The sequence below is a fragment of the Loxodonta africana genome, chromosome 1, assembly GCF_030014295.1.
Source record: "Loxodonta africana isolate mLoxAfr1 chromosome 1, mLoxAfr1.hap2, whole genome shotgun sequence".
Classification (NCBI taxonomy): Eukaryota; Metazoa; Chordata; class Mammalia; order Proboscidea; family Elephantidae; genus Loxodonta; species Loxodonta africana.
In genome coordinates this window covers 79673459-79689483 of record NC_087342.1, presented here as the reverse complement: position 1 = coordinate 79689483, position 16025 = coordinate 79673459, and the positions used below count along the sequence as shown (strand labels likewise).

The window sequence follows — 16025 nt, the reverse complement described above, 5'->3', positions numbered from 1 at the left end:
AGTATATTTCTCAACTGGAAAGATTTCAAGAGTCAGTGAAATTTCTGAAATAATCCATTTTTATATACTAAACCCTGGTGGCGTAGTGGTTAAGAGCTACAGTAGCTAAGCAAAAGATCGGCAGTGCAAGTCCACCAGACACTCCTTGGCTACAGTATGGGGCAGTTCTATCCTGTCATTTAGGGTCCCCATGGGTTGGAATCAACTTGACTGCAAGGGGGTTGGGTTTTGTTTTTTTTTTTTTTTAAATACGCCTCCAACGGAGCCCTGGTGGCGCAGTGGTTAAGAGCTCGGTTGGCATTCAAAAGGCCAGCAGTTCCAATACATCAGTTTCTCCTCCGGAACCCTATGGCATAAGCCAACCAGTATTGCTTTTTGTAATATCTCTCCATGCTCGAAAAGGAATTGGTGCTACGTCATACAATAATTTTGTTCCAGCTCTGTTTGTCACATAGCCTCGATCAAAGTCGTTTCAGGATTTTACTCGTTAGTAAATAAATATACAACAGAGTGAAGTTTTCCACTACCACTTTAAACGTTATTTACTGCTGGGTGACATGAAGCAAGTTACTATCTGTGCCTCATAGTCTCCATCAGGAAAATGGAGATAGTAGTAAAAAGTATCTATCGTTGAGGCAGTTTAGAGGATTGAACGACAGTAAATGTAAGGACAGTGCATGGCAAGTACTAAATTTTCAGTAACGTTCTTTTGTTATTTATCGGTGTTTTGGACAACTATCGAGTGTAGAAATATTGTAGGAAAAGATTAACGTGATGGAAAACAATCTTGCATCCTTATAAATATTATGATTTGGAAGTCGCTAGCATGTAAGGTAGCGTGGCCGAGCGATCTAAGGCGCTGGATTAAGGCTCCAGTTTCTGTGGGGGCATGGGTTCGAATCCCACCGCTGCCAACTCTATTGTCACCTCAATTTATCTGAGAACAGCATTGGCAAAAGCCTAACCTTTGCTATCGGGTTTGATTACTACTGTTGGCGAGCCCTTTTGTATAGGACAGTGTGGAACTACCCGCGAAGAGTTTCCAAGGAGCAGCTGGTGGGTTCAAACTTTTGATTGGCAGCCGACCTCTCTCAACTAGGTCGCCCCAGGATAGCCAGATATTTATCTCCGTAACAGTAGGTTAAGATCAATTACCATCTTTTAAAGAAAATGAGACTATTGTCATTTCTCACTATTCTTTATATCTAAGAACAGTATTTCATGTACAAGGGGTAATCTTTATGTTTTTTAAATGTTCATTTTGAAACAAATATAACTCCCATAATTTCCAAATTACAAAAACTTAAGAGTTTATACACAGTGAAAAATCTTCCCTTTCCACCACCTCTCCTCCTCATTCTGCCTCCACCGAATTCTGCCTACCCAGGCAACTCTATTAGTCTGGGGTTACCTGCAAGGAATATTACCCGCATAAACAAGCCCATAACCAGTCAGAGTCAACTGTGACTCATAGAGACTCCATGCGTGTCAGAGTTCAACTGTGTTCCATAGGGTTTTCTTTTTTTTCCCTACAGGGCTATTTTAATAGGCTCTCTTCTTGGAATAGCTGAGTTGGACGGTTCTAGTTTAAAACACCAATGAATAGGAAGTCCTACCAATTGCTAAGGTTTTAAACACACAGTCAGAGCCTCTGAAAATGCCCCCACATAATAAAACAAGCAGGGCCACTGGACTGGGTTTCGGTTTCTCCTTCTTCCTCTACTGGAAGCCTCTGGGGCAGTGTGGCTCTCAGCCCTTGAGGGAGAGGAGGTGATCCTTCTCCTCTGGCTTTCTTCCTTAATCTGCAAATGGAATCATGTGACATGACACTTCTTTTCAGAGTCTAAGCCCACTGGTAAAAATGTATAGCAGAACCCATTGGACATAGTGTTTGGAGGCGAATATTCTGTAGGTTTTTGATGGCTGATTTTTTGGAAGTAGATTACCAGGCTTTTCTTCGAGGTGCCTATGGGTGAACTCCAATTTCCACTCTACCGTTTAACAGCTCAGCCAATTAACCTTTTGCCCCACCCAGGTACAAACAAGCCAATAGGGATCTATTGTTTTTTCACATTTCATACTTTCCAAACCTACTCTATTGCATATTCCATATCAGGGAAATTAATATTTCCCTATTCCTGGTGGCATAGTGGTTAAGTGCTATGGCTACTAACCAAAGGGTTGGCAGTTGGAATCTACCAGGCGCTCCTTGGAAACTCTAGGGGGCAGTCCTACTCTGTCCTATAGGGTCGCTATGAGTCGGAATCGACTCGATGGCACTGGCTTTGGTTTTTATTATTATTACTTATTAGGCAAATTGTAAATATTTTCTCCATAGTTCATTATTTTTTCACTTTGCTTATGCATTTTTTGTTTGTTTGGGTTTTTGGTTGTTGTTTCATTTTCTCATCTTATTTTTTTTATAATTTTTATGGTGCTTTAAAGTTTACAAATCAAGTCAGTCTCTCACACAAAAACCCATATACACCTTGCTACACACTCCCAATTACTCTCCCCCCTAATGAGACAGCCCACTCCACTCTCTATTTTCCTGTCCATTTGGCCAGCTTCTAACCCCCTCCACCCTCTCATCTCCCCTCCAGGCAGGAGATGCCAACATAGTCTCAAGTGTCCATCTGACCCAAGAAGCTCACTCCTCACCAGCATCCCTCTCCAAACCATTGTCCAGTCCAATCCATGTCTGAAGAGTTGGCTTTGGGAATGGTTCCGGTCCTGGGCCAACAGAAAGTCTGGGGGCCATGACCACCGGGGTCCTTCTAATCTCAGTCAGACCATTAAGTCTGGTCGTTTTATGGGAATTTGGGGTCTGCATCCCACTGCTCTCCTGCTCCCTCAGGGGTTCTCTGCTGCTTTCCCTGTCAGGAGAGTTATTGGTTGTAGCCGGGGACCATCTAGTTCTTCTGGCCTCAGGCTAATGTAGTCTCTGCTTTATGTGGCCCTTTCTGTCTCTTGGGCTCATAATTACCTTGTGTCGTTGGTGTTATTCTCCTTTGCTCCAAGTGGGTTGAGACCAATTGATGTATCTTAGATGACCATGTGCTAGCGTTTAAGACCCCAGACGCCACTCTCCAAAGTGGGGTGCAGAATGTTTTCTTCATAGATTTTATTACGCCAATTGACTTAGATATCCCCTAAGGTGCCCAAACCCCTGCCCCTGCTACGCTGGCCTTTGAAGAATTCAGTTTATTCAGGAAACATCTTTGCTTTTGGTTTAGTCCAGTTGTGCTGACCTCGCCTGTATTTTATGTTATCTTTCCCTTCACCTAAAGTAGTTCTTATCTACCATCTAATTAGTGAAAACCCCTCCCTATCTCCCCACTCTTGTAACCTTCAAAGAATATTTTCTTCTCTGTTTAAACTATTTCTCAAGTTCTTAAAATAGTGGTCTTATACAATATATGTCCTTTTGCAACTGACTAATTTCACTCAGCATAATGCCTCCCAGATTTCTCCATGTTATGAAATGTTTCACAGATTCATCCCTGTTTTTTATTGATGCATAGTATTCCATTGTGTGAATATACCATAATTTATTTATCCATTCATCCACTGATGGGAACCTTTGTTGTTTCCATCCTTTTGCTATTGTAAACAGTGCTGCAATGAACATGGGTATGCATATATCTGTTTGTGTAAAGGCTCTTATTTTTCTAGGATATATTCCAAGGAGTGGGATTGCTGGATCCTATGGTAGTTCTATTTCTAGCTTTTTAAGGAAGCGCCAAATTGATTTCCAAAGTGGTTGTCCCATTTTACACTCCCACCAGCAGTGTATAAGTGTCCCAGTCTCTCCACAACCTCTCCAACATTTATTATTTTGTGTTTTTTGGATAAATGCCAGCCTTCTTGGGGTGAGATGGAATCTCTTTGTAGTTTTGATTCACATTTCTCTAATGGCTAATGATTGTGAGCATTTCCTCATGTATCTGTTGGACATCTGAATGTCTTCTTTCGTGAAGTGTCTGTTCATATCTTTTGCCCATTTTTTTATTGGGTTATTTGTCTTTTTGTAGTTGAGTTTTTGCAGTGTCATGTAGATTTTAGAGACCAGGAGCTGATCAGAAATGTTGTAGCTAAAAACATTTTCCCAGTCTGTAGGTAACGTTTTTACTCTTTTGGTGAAGTCTTTGAATGAGCAAAGGTGTTTGAGTTTTAGGAGCTCCAAGTTATCTAGTTTCTCTTCTGCATTGTTAGTAATGTTTTGTATACTGTTTATGCCATGTATTATGGCTTCTAACATTGTCCCTATTTTTTCTTCCATGATCTGTATTGTTTTAGATTTTATATTTAGGTCTTTGATCCATTTTGAGTTTGTTTTTGTGCATGGTGTGAAGTATGGGTCTTGTTTCATTTGTTTTGGAGATGGATATCCAGTTATGCCAGCACCATTTGTTTAAAAGACCATTTAACTGTTTTGGGGCCTTTGTCATATATCAACTACTCGTATGTGGATGGATTTATGTCTGGATTCCAATTCTGTTCCATTGGTCTATGTATTTGTTGTTGTACCAGTACCAGGCTGTTTTGACTACTATGGCAGTATAATAAGTTCTAAAATCAGGTAGAGTGAGGCCTCCCACTTTGTTCTTCTTTTTCAGTAATGCTTTACTTATCCAGGGCCTCTTTCTCTTTCATATGAACTTGGTGATTTGTTTCTCCATCTCATTGAAAAGTGTCATTGGAATTTGGATCAGAATTGCATTAAATCTATAGATGGCTTTTGGTAGAATAGACATTTTTACAATGGTAAGTCTTCCTCTCCATGAGCAGGTATGTTTTTCCACTTATGTAGGTCTCTTTTGGTTTCTTGTAGAAGTGTGTTGTAGTTTTCTTTGTATAAGTCTTTTAGATCTCTGGTAAGATTTATTCCGAAGTATTTTGTCTTCTTGGGGGCTACTGTAAATGGTATTGATTTGGTGATTTCCTCTTCGATGTTCTTTTTTTTAGTATAGAGGAATCCAACTGATTTTTGTATGTTTATCATGTATCCTGATGCTACAGTAAACTATTAGTTTCAGTAGTTTCCTTGAGGATTCCTTAAGGTTTTTCTGTGTATAATATCATATCATCTGCAAATAGAGATAACTTTTACTTCTTCCTTGCCAATGTGGATCCTTTTATTTCTTTATGTAGACTAATTGGTCTAGGTAGGACCTCCAGCACATTGTTGAATAAGAGTAGTGATAAAGGTCATCCTTGTCTGGTTCCCTATCTCAAGGGGAATGCTTTCGGGTCTCTCCATTTAGGATGATGTTGGCTATTGGCTTTGTATAAATGGCCGTTATTATGTTGAGGAATTTCCCTTCTATTCCTATTCTGCTGAGAGTTTTTATAATGAATGGGTGTTGAACTTGTCAAATGTCTCTTCTGCCTCAATTGATAAAATCATGTGATTCTTGCCTTTTGTTTTATTTATATGATGGATTACATTAATTGTTTTTCTAATTTTGAACCGTCTTTGCATACCTGGTATGAATCCCACTTGGTCATGGTGAATTATTTTTTTGATACGATGTTGAATTCTATTTTCTAGAATTTTGTTGAGGATTTTTTTCATCTAAGTTCATGAGGATTTTTTCATCTAAGTTATAGGTCTGTAATTTTCTTTCTTTGTGATGTTTTTACCTGGTTTTGGTATCAGGGATATGCTGCCTTCGTAGAATGAGTTTAGGAGTATTCTGTCCTTTTCTACGCTCTGAAATACCTTTAGTAGTAGTGGTGTTAACTGTTCTATGGAAAGTTTGGTACAACTCTGCAGTGAAGCTGTCCGGACGAGGGCTTTTTCTGGCGGGGGGGTGGGGTGGGGGGGAAGTTTTTTGATTACCTTTTCAATCTCTTCTGAGAGACACTCTAGTTTTTCTTTAGGAGAAAGACCTGGCAATCTGCTCCCATAAAGATTTCAGCCTAGGAAATCCTATGGGGCAGTTCTACTCTTTCACATGGGGTCACTATGAGTCAAAATCAACTGCATGACACCCAACAACAACAGCTAGTTTTTTTTTTTTTTAAGTTCTTATTTATGGAAATAATTCAAGAAGGTGAGACAAAGTCCCTGTTTCTCAGCTCGGAGTATGAGGACCCACAGTGTTTGTCCACTGAGCAGGGAGGAGGGAGTTCAAAGAGGGCCAAGGACCTACGAGAGAGCAATGGAAGTCTCCCACCTCCACAGTGAAACACTCCTCAAGGGCCAGAGGCTGGGGCCAGGAGGACAGGAGGTGAGAGCTGCCTACACCCTCCACCTTTCTCTCCACACAACAAAACAGCCACGGAAACAAAAATTGACAAATCAGAATTTAATCCCTTTCAGCGGCTCCCCCTTTTCTCAAAGTATCTGTACGTCACTTTGTCTGCAGATGGGTGTGTGGTCAGGGGGCCAGGCTCTGGGTGGATGCTCCCTGCCTGGCACCCCCTTCGGGGAGGGAGTACATGACACAGTTGCTTCTGTCCCCAAGCTTCTGATGGCCCCACAGTGTTTCGAAGACTGCATCTATTTATGGAAGCAAACTGCCACAACTTTGTCCAGCTGGGTTGCTGGTAGGTTTGAACAACCAGCCGAGCTCTTAATCACTGTGCCACCAGGGTTCCTTCGCTAAAGATTATAGCCTTGGAAACCCTATTGTGCAGTTCTACTCTGTCCTATAGGGTTGCTCTGAGTCGATTGTGAGTCAGAATCAACTTAATGGCAAAGGGTTTTTTGACACCCTGAATCTGGACTACTAGCCTTCAAAACTGTGAGATAATAAATATTTGTTGTTTAAAGCCACCTACTTTGTGATACAGTCATGAATTGCTTAACAACCACAATACATTCTGTGCAAGAGGACGCATTATGTGATTTGGACTTTGTGCAAAAGTCCTGTATTACATATAGGCAGTCCCCGGTTTACGAATGAGTTCAGTTCCTAAGTATGTCTTTTAATCAAATTGGGACAGTTAGGTGTGCTTCATAGCTAATGTCAGTTAGTCAAATGTTTATGGTACATAGTACAGCATGTAGTGTACCTTTCTATGCATAAACATTTCCAGATACACTAAAACTTCTTAAACATAGTAATACTGTAATAATAACAATGTTTTGATGCACATGGCAAAGTAATGCCTGTTTGTTATTGTGAATCATTGTATGTACCTTAAATATTTAATATAATAGGATTTATAGGGGTTGGTTCGTACCTAATTCATAATCTTGGGACTGCCTGTAATCCTAAATAGTTTTATCTTCTCTCTTATAAATTTTATTTTGGTTCTTACTTGCCTTTGTGAAGTCTTTCCACCTTCCTGAAGAATGGAAAAACGCTTATATCAACTCTCTTGTCCTTTCTTGCACAGATAACCTCTTCTCCAGTTCAGCAAAACCAGACTGAGGCTTAGCAGGTCCAGGGAAAGTAGCTAAAGTTGACAATCATGGGCAGAAAGATATCAGAAGGTAATATGATAAACACTAATGATCCTCCAACATAAAGACTTAAGGGTCATGTATGCTACACGGGCGTTTCAAACCCACCAGCCACTCCATGGGAGAAAAATGTGGCAGTCGACTTCTGTGCAGTTCTACTGTGTCATATAGGGTCACTGTGAGTCGGAATGCACTGGACCGCGACAGGTTTAACCTTGGTGGAATCGACACAACCTCAATGGCAAAGGGTTTAGTTTGAGTTTTTGGTTTGTCTATTGATTTGTGACAGGAGACACTTAACTCAAACTCCACCCCTCCCCTCCTGCAACAACTCTGTACCCAGACATTGGAAGTCAATTTAGGAAGCTTCCACTTCTTGCCCAACAATAAAGAGGAGACCCAGTAGGGACTGGAAACTTCAGGCTTCTAATCTGAAATCAGAGACCTATCCCTCAGGCCACATGACCAAGACGCCAAAGAAGTAGTCCAAACCTGAAAGTGAAAGAGTTGCTAGGAAGCATTCCGTTTCTGTTTTCAAATTTTTAACTTTGCAATTGGAAGAAAACTTAACAACATTAGAAAAAGGAATCAAGCATCACCTGAGAGCTCTGAAAATAATTACTTAGAATGAATAAACTGTGAGATGGTGACATGATCAGAAGTGACATACTTGTTTGAGGACTCACTGGTATAAGTCACGATCATAATGATGTGCTTGGGTGGAGAAACATGAGCCAAGAGCTAAACTCTGCAATAAAGGGATGCAGATGACAGCAAGAGAGGGAGAACCATATGATGGTATGTTTGGACCTTTTCGGTCTCAAGGATGAGGTGGTGTTCCTCCAGGGAGAAAGGTTTGAAAGCTCAAACAAGAGCTCCCCTTGTCAGAAATGCCAGCTTTTAACATTAGAAAAATATTTTATTATAATCCATTCATAACATATATTTTGACAACTTGGTCCTCTACCAACAGGTAGAAGAATCTCCTGATATGCCGATGGACAAGGGTCGTGAGTCCCAAACCTCCCTGGGAGAGTGGTCCTGATCTCTGAGTGCAGTTTGGTGACTTCCAAGCTACTTCAAGTAGGGAGAAGAGAGCCAAAATACCTTGGAAGCATTCTTGATTCATTTAAAGGGTAACCCCCCTAGATACTCTGCTTAAAAGTTTTCTCTAGTTCCCTTGCAGATTAACACACAAGCCAATCCAAGGTGAGTTTGTGTGACCCACCCCCAACTCTGCTTTATATATTCATAGGGTACGAGAGATGAGAAAATCACGAATTCCTAAAGTAAAGTAATTACAAACTCTCTCAGTTTTCACGTAATCTTGGTTTCTTGAAGTGCTGGATTATTTGGAAGAAATAAACAATAGTCTTTCCCATATCCCAAGGTGTCTTTCCTCCCCATACCAACCCTAGACAGAGCAGTCTTTCCTTCACCCCGAAACTTCCTCTTTTGTTCCTGGATTCCCTGCAGAGTATTTTTGCAGGTTTAGGTCAAAACTCACAACTATCTTAGATCGTATTATGAATGAATGTCCTAATGTACACTAATTTTTCAAGATAATTATCCTTTTCTTTTGGGTGTGAGCAGCAAATAATGAATAAAGACGTGAAGAAAGAAGAGAAGAAGGAGAAGGAAGAGGACGAGGATTAGAAAGAAAATGAAAAGGAGGAGTGACTTACTCATGGCAGAGAAGTTGCATTATTAAGAAATGCAAGCATAGAGATGCAGAAGATTAAACACAGGTTTCTTTGCTTGCCCACCATTACAGAATGTTCTAGTGGGTCTTCAAATTCTATTTCCTTCAACTCTTTTCTCCTTTGCCTCCCAAGGCTGCAAAAAGTTTTACAAGACAGTGCAGAGAGACAGGAAGAATAGCGTGAGTGTTTCTTTAAGAAAAATAGGTGCAGGTGGGTAAACAAGAAATGAAGGGATAAAATCACAACACCTGGCAAGAAATGAAGTAGTCTGGGTCTAGTCCTGTGGTCTGAAACCTGGCAGTGTTTTATCTAGAGATCAAGCTCTGGTTCTGAAACTCTAAAGAGATACAAGGCAAAGAGAGGAAAAGGGAAATGCTACCAGGGATTATAACATCTCTTTCAAACAAAATCTTCTTGGCAGTGAAGAGAATTCAAGGAGAATATTTGAGGCCATGACGTACAAATAACTGGCAACATAAATGAACCTACGTTAGGCACTCAGGAAACATATTAGACAGCCCATGGATAGTTTAGCTGATAGAGCATCAGACTTTTAATCTGAGGGTCCAGGGTTCAAGTCCCTGTTCAGGCAGTCTTTCATTTTACTCTAATTAGTTCTCTTACAAGCCCTCCTTCTTCACTCCTCTCCTCCTGCTCGTTGCTCTACAGGAATCTGAAGAGAGCCAGAACAGGAAAAGAAATTGTAGCACTCTGCCCAGTCATGGTCTGTTTTGTCACATTCTAGCCGATAAGAGAAATCTTGCAGTAATGCAGAGGAAAAAGACCAAAAGTAGAGATAGCAAGGAGAAAGATAGTCAGGATTTAGGGATATTTTGGATTTGGAGAGCTAGAAAAGATGCAATGCCTTTCACTGAGCACAGAAAGAGGTTTGTATAGTTTTGCTTGTACACTGATAGACACTTTGTTTACTTTTTGCTTTATGGAATGTTTAGATGATGAATTTTCCAGCCCTAAAAAAAAATAAACAGCCTTGTTTAGTTGTTTTCTTAACGCTGGAACACACAAGTCTGAAACTCTATAGACTGCTGACCTAAAGGTTTGGACTGCGTGTGTGTGTGTGTGTGTCTGTGTGTGTGTGTGTGCACGCGTGCGGTTTTCAGAGGAAGGCCTGTCTGCCAATTGAATGGGATGGGAGCAATGTCAATTAAAACTTATGAATTCTAAAAGTAAAGCAAAGCAAAAAAGATCTTGAAAGCAGTGAGAGAAATGGCACCTTACCTATACAGTGAATATCTCATTAGAAACCATGGAGGAAATAATTAAGAGGTAGATTTTTCAAGTGCCGAAAAAGGCGTATTATGAATTCTGGAAAAAACACTTTTTTTGGAATGAAGAAGAAATCAAGACCTTCTCAGACAAAGGAAAGCTAAGAGAATTTGCCACCAGCAGAACTTATAGATGGCTTGGAGACAATAGCCAATGTCCAATGACATAAAGAAACAGGCCATGATCACTTCAACAAGCCCCCCAAAATGGTGGTAGAGGTCTGAAGATTCGAATTGATTGGGATAGATAGAAGGGAGCTTCTGAGAGCTGAAACATTTTTTATCTTGGTCTGCATGTTGCTTATATGAGATGTACATATGTAATAACTCATTAAGCTGAACAATTAAGTTGTATGCATCTTACTCTTCGTGAACAAAGCCTCAATTTAAACCAAAAGAAGAAGGAAGGATTTCCTTGGATGTCCTCTCACCTACAATACATCCTATCTCTTCATTACTGCTGTTCAAATTGTAGTCTGCAGATTGATGCCTTCTAAGAACTGTGTTTTGCCTGTCTGTGGGCATTAGAAATTTTGTATCAATTTGACTGTGCCGAGACATTGGACCACTCCTACTAAGCGAAGTAAAACAATTTCAGGAATTGGGTGAATGGAATGTGGTGCTGGCCACTAATCATCAAGCACTAGAACTGTGTTGCCACTTACCATATTGTAAGATTGATTGGACACCTAGAACCCAAGCGAATACACAAATCTGAGGAAATATTATTTACTTTTATTTATTATTTTAAAATGATATTAATCTTCATCAAGCCTGGTTTCTATATTTGTAATTTAACATTATTAGCTAAAATAAATAAAAACACAAACCAGTTGATTGCAGCTGATTCTGATGAATGATGACCCCATGTGTGTCAGACTACAATTGTGCTCCATAGGGTTTTCAAAGGCTGATTTGTTCAGATGTAGATGGTCTAGGCTTTCTTCCCAGGGCTTCTGGGTGGATTCCAACATCCAACTCTTTGGCTATAAGGCCAACATGTTAACTGTTTGCACCGCTCAGGGACTCCATTAGCTAAACATGAAGGTAAAATTAATACTATTTATTTGTAACTCTAATTTACATGTGTGAATCAAGGCTAAGAAGGCCTGAGGAGCCAGACAACAAGTGGTGTATGTGCTAGACATTTGTGGTCCAAAAAGAGGCCTTGGGCGTGACTGAATATAAAGAAGGAACCCTGTCTTTGATGACAGCTCTTCTTTCAGAATCAGCTTCTCTGAAATGAATGACGAAATCGCAGCAGCTGAAGACTATCTGCAAAGTGAATTTTAATGAAACTCCTCCATGTGTCTGGACAGGTTCTCAAACCTCAGTCTCTATGAGCAAAGGAGTTGAGGCTTTCTGCCTTAACTACATTTTGATGTGACAGTCATTTTGGATGTAAGTTTTTAAAATATGTCCTCCAAAACTATTTTAGATTCTCGTACAAATTCTTTCTTCCTAGCATGAAGTCCAATTCTTCTTAGTTTAGAGGAAAAAATTCATCTACATTCCATTTCTCCCAGCTCTACAGTTGGCCTAAATGAGCGTGGGCCTATGCTGAGGAGATGTTACACTAGGTCTATTTGGGGAGGGAAGAAATTATCAAGTGATATGGTAAAGATATCAACTACATGTGAATCTCAATACAGAGATTAAAATGAGTTTGTATGGGACTAGGAGTGCACTAAACTACTGTGTAAACGTTGTTCTGGAGTACACAGGAGGGAAGAGGGAGGATAGAGGCGCATCAGCTGACAGACAGAGGAAAGAGGTGGGATGGGGTAAAATGAAAAGAAGAGAAAAATGAGAGAGAGAAAGAGGGCAAGAAAAAGAGAAGGAGGCTTGTTCCAGAAGAGGATTCGGTTCATTTTTCCCAAGACTGCCTTGCCTTTGAGAGTGATTCACTGTCCTTTCCCTCCCAGGGTAGACATCCTGAGCACTGTGGAGAGGGCACACCAGGTTGAATTTTTGTTTGCAATTCAGGCGTTGTTGGTATTGTGGTTTCAGTGGGAACTGCAGGGATTTCCTGATTTCAGTGGGTGGGTGTGGAAGCGGGATGGGCACTCAGCTTTGAGACTAAGCACCACTGCAATTGGGGATGTTTATGAGGTTTTGCTTAAAATGAAAATAATACAAAAGAAAGTTTCCCCTTGTTTGCTCTACATATTTCTAAGTCTTAAATGAAGCTTATCGAAACCCAACAATTTCCTAAAGTAATTCTATCATCTGGCCCCTCTACTCTTCACATCCTGCTCTTAGCTCAAAAGGAGTCTAAAGAGGGGACTGTGACCACAGAAAGCCAGAAACTCTGTGCAGTCCGTAATAACTACATTCTCAGTCATCTTTTCCTCAGTCCTAGTATAGGCTCAGAGGCAATGTAGGTTAGTCCTTCCCAAGTCAAGTAGGTGACCTCAAAATTGGCTCAGGGTCATCCTGTGACAGACTGGCAGAAGGTGGATAGTTACAGATTTTGGAGAGAAGAGGAAAGGGGGTGATGCATTATAAAAGACCTCTAGGTCATTTGGCTAATCTCCTCTGCTACCATAATTGACAGCCCCTTCCTACAGAGAAACTAGCCATTTCCTTGCCTTCAAGCCTTTGCCAGCAAGGTCCGTCTAAAAGATTTTCTCCTATTTAGGTCAAAACACAAAAACCTTTTAGTTCATGTTCTGGACTGTATGATCAAATCTACATTGATTCATCAAGATTGTTACTTTTATTCTCAGGATCAATAATTGAAACTATGTATAGGGAAATGTAGAGCCGTTCCACAAGGAAGTGGCAACTGTCCTGAAACAATATAGCCCTTACCCGAGGTCTTTGGGTTAATGTGTCTGTGGTCTCCTCTTTTGGCCCATGGTGTTTAGGATTTGTGCTTCGTTTCTTCATTGGCAGTCTCTTCAGGAGGTAAGAGTCTCCTATCCACCCAGAGACTGAGTTCAGGACAGCTGGACAAAGACATTTCTATGCTCTTCCATGGCTTCTTTCTGCTCAATATCCATGTCTCGATATCCATGTCCATGAATGAGAGCTCAACAAGACTTGGCAGCAAGTCTTTGCCTCCTCAGCATAAACCTGGGTTAAACATCTACTTCTCAATATTTTAGAACATGCCAGAAAAGGGGATAAGACAAAGAAAAGGATATCTTCTTTGATAAGAACAAATTCTTCTTTTCCTGACATTATTTGAGAATCCTGTGTTCTCCATTCTGCAGAAGGAACATCAATTTTTCCCAAGCACTAGAGCAGATTTTTCTTCTTTCAGATTCTCTAGCCTCTTAACACTCAGGTTTCCACCAAGCCCTACAAAACGGGTGTGCAGACGGTGGCCCATATACCAGTGATTGTTTAGAGTGCTTGGAGAGAACATGTGGATAATGGATGACCACAAATAACTTTAAGTGAGTACCATTGTCTCAACAAGTTAGTTAAGAAAGAAGCATCAAGGCCAAAGCAACTCAAGAAAGACAAAAGGTTCTGGCGGAGGGGCCAAGATGGCGGAATAGATCGACACTTCCTGCGAGCCCTCTTACAACAAAGACCAAAAACAAAACAAGTGAAACAAGTATATTTCTGACAAGCTCCAAGTCCTGAACATCAAAGGCAAAATTAGAAAACAAGCTGAGTGACAGGGGGAGGAAGAGATGGTCCAGAAACAGAGAAGCATTATTGTATTTGAATTCCCAGGAACCCTCAGGCACCATTCACAGGAGCAGCTGTGGCAGGCTGGTACTAGCGTTATGCCCCAGTTTCCTCAGGAAAAAGCAGCCACCAACACAGCCTACTCACACCTCTGGAACCAGAGAAGAACGGCGCTTTTGGCAAAAGCTAAGTACTTGCATATATTTTACCATGCCCCCCACTCCCAGGCCAACTTCAGTGGCTCTTGATATCCCTGGGCCTGAGATAGGCCCAGTTGAGTGCCTAAAGCCATCATTCGGGCCTTGGAGAAGGAATAAATTCACAGTTGGGGGAAAAGATAATTTGCCAGCTCAACTAAGCTGGGGAGCTCAGGACAGAAGTGGCTCCTTTCCAGGCATAAAGAGTCCATGGACTTTGAGTAACTTTACCCCCTGCATGGACCTGTGTGGGCCTATTTTGGGAGAATAGGCCCCAGTTGGCACACTACAACTGTTTCAGCTGTGCAGTGGAGAGGTGGGTGTTTGATGTTTGACACTGCTTTGCCTATTAAACTGGGTCCTCACCTACCCACATCTGGGGCCTAAGGACTGGTGGCTCCATTCGGGTCACCCAGCCACCCACTACAGGGGTCCAAGGATAACTGGTACCTCCCAATCCCTACAACCAAAAACATTGGCTGCCCATGGTCCATCTGCAGAATACACCCACCCGTACTTGCTAGGGAAGAGGGACATGCTTTCCTCAGAGACACTTGGGGGACCATTCTCAGCCCCCTTCCTTGTTCAGAGCGTGACCCCCTGCTGCAAGCAGACACCGGTACCTGCACCAATCACCACTGCCCCTCTAAGACTTTAGGACAGAGCCTGTACCAAGCACTTGATGACCAGCTATCTGGACACCTGAGCTGAATGCATACAAGAAAAGTAAATGGACTCCTAGACTAACATACCTGATATCAGCTCTAGCCATCTGGTGACAGGATGTCAGAGCTTCAAAGGTGAAAATAATCAAGCTAGCTCACTCAAGAAACCCAGTTGGGCATATCAAAACAAAACAAAGCAAGAAGTTAGGATACAGTAAGCAAACATAAAATAAACTAATATAATAACTTATAGATGGCTTGGAGACAACAGTCAATATCAAATCACATAAGGAAACAGACCATGATCACTTCAACAAGCTCCCAAAATGAAGAATAAAGCGGTCTTCTAGATGAAAGTGACTTCCTGGAATTACCATATGCAGAATACAGAAGATTAATATACAGAACCCTTCAAGACATAAGGAAGGAAATCAAGCAATACACACAACAAGCCAAGGCATACAGATAAAGTAGTTGCAGAGATTAAAAAGGTTATTCAGGAACATAATGAAAAATTTCATAAGATTTTAACAATAAAATCCATAGATCGCCATCAGGAATTCAGAAGATTAACAATGAAATTACAGAATTCAAAAATTCAGTAGAAAGTCAGAGGAGTAGAAATGAGCAAGTGGAAGGCAGAATTAGTGAACTTGAAGGTAAAGCACATGGCACCAATATATTTGAAGAAAAATCAGATAAAAGAATTTTAAAAAATGAAGAAAACTTAAGAATTATGTGGGACTCTATCAAGAGGAATAACCTACGAGTGATTGGAGCACCAGAACAGGGAGGGATAACACAAAATACCGAGAGAATTGTTGAAGATTTGTTGGCAGAAAACTTCCCTGATATCATGAAAGATAAGAGGACATCTATCCAAGATGCTCATCGAACACCACATATGGTAGATTTTAAAAGAAAGTCACCAAGACATATTATAATCAAACTTGCCAAAACGAAAGACAAAGAGAGGCTTTTAAGAGCAGCTAAGGATAAAAGAAAAGTTACCTACAAAGGAAAGTCAATAATAATAAGCTTGGACTACTTGGCAGAAACCATACAGGCAAGAAGGCAATGGGATGACTTATACAAAGAATTGAAGGAAAAAA

At 40.8% G+C, this 16025-nt stretch overlaps 2 non-coding genes across 2 annotated transcripts; both read left to right on the top strand.

Annotated features, from left to right (window-relative positions):
• The first annotated feature begins 832 nt into the window (after nt 1–832).
• Nucleotides 833–914, top strand: TRNAL-AAG (transfer RNA leucine (anticodon AAG)). Its single transcript has one exon. It is a non-coding gene; the product is annotated as a tRNA-Leu (tRNA).
• An 8723-nt stretch (nt 915–9637) lies between these two features.
• On the top strand, nt 9638–9712 carry TRNAK-UUU (transfer RNA lysine (anticodon UUU)). The gene has a single exon. It is a non-coding gene; the product is annotated as a tRNA-Lys (tRNA).
• The last annotated feature ends 6313 nt before the right edge of the window (nt 9713–16025 follow it).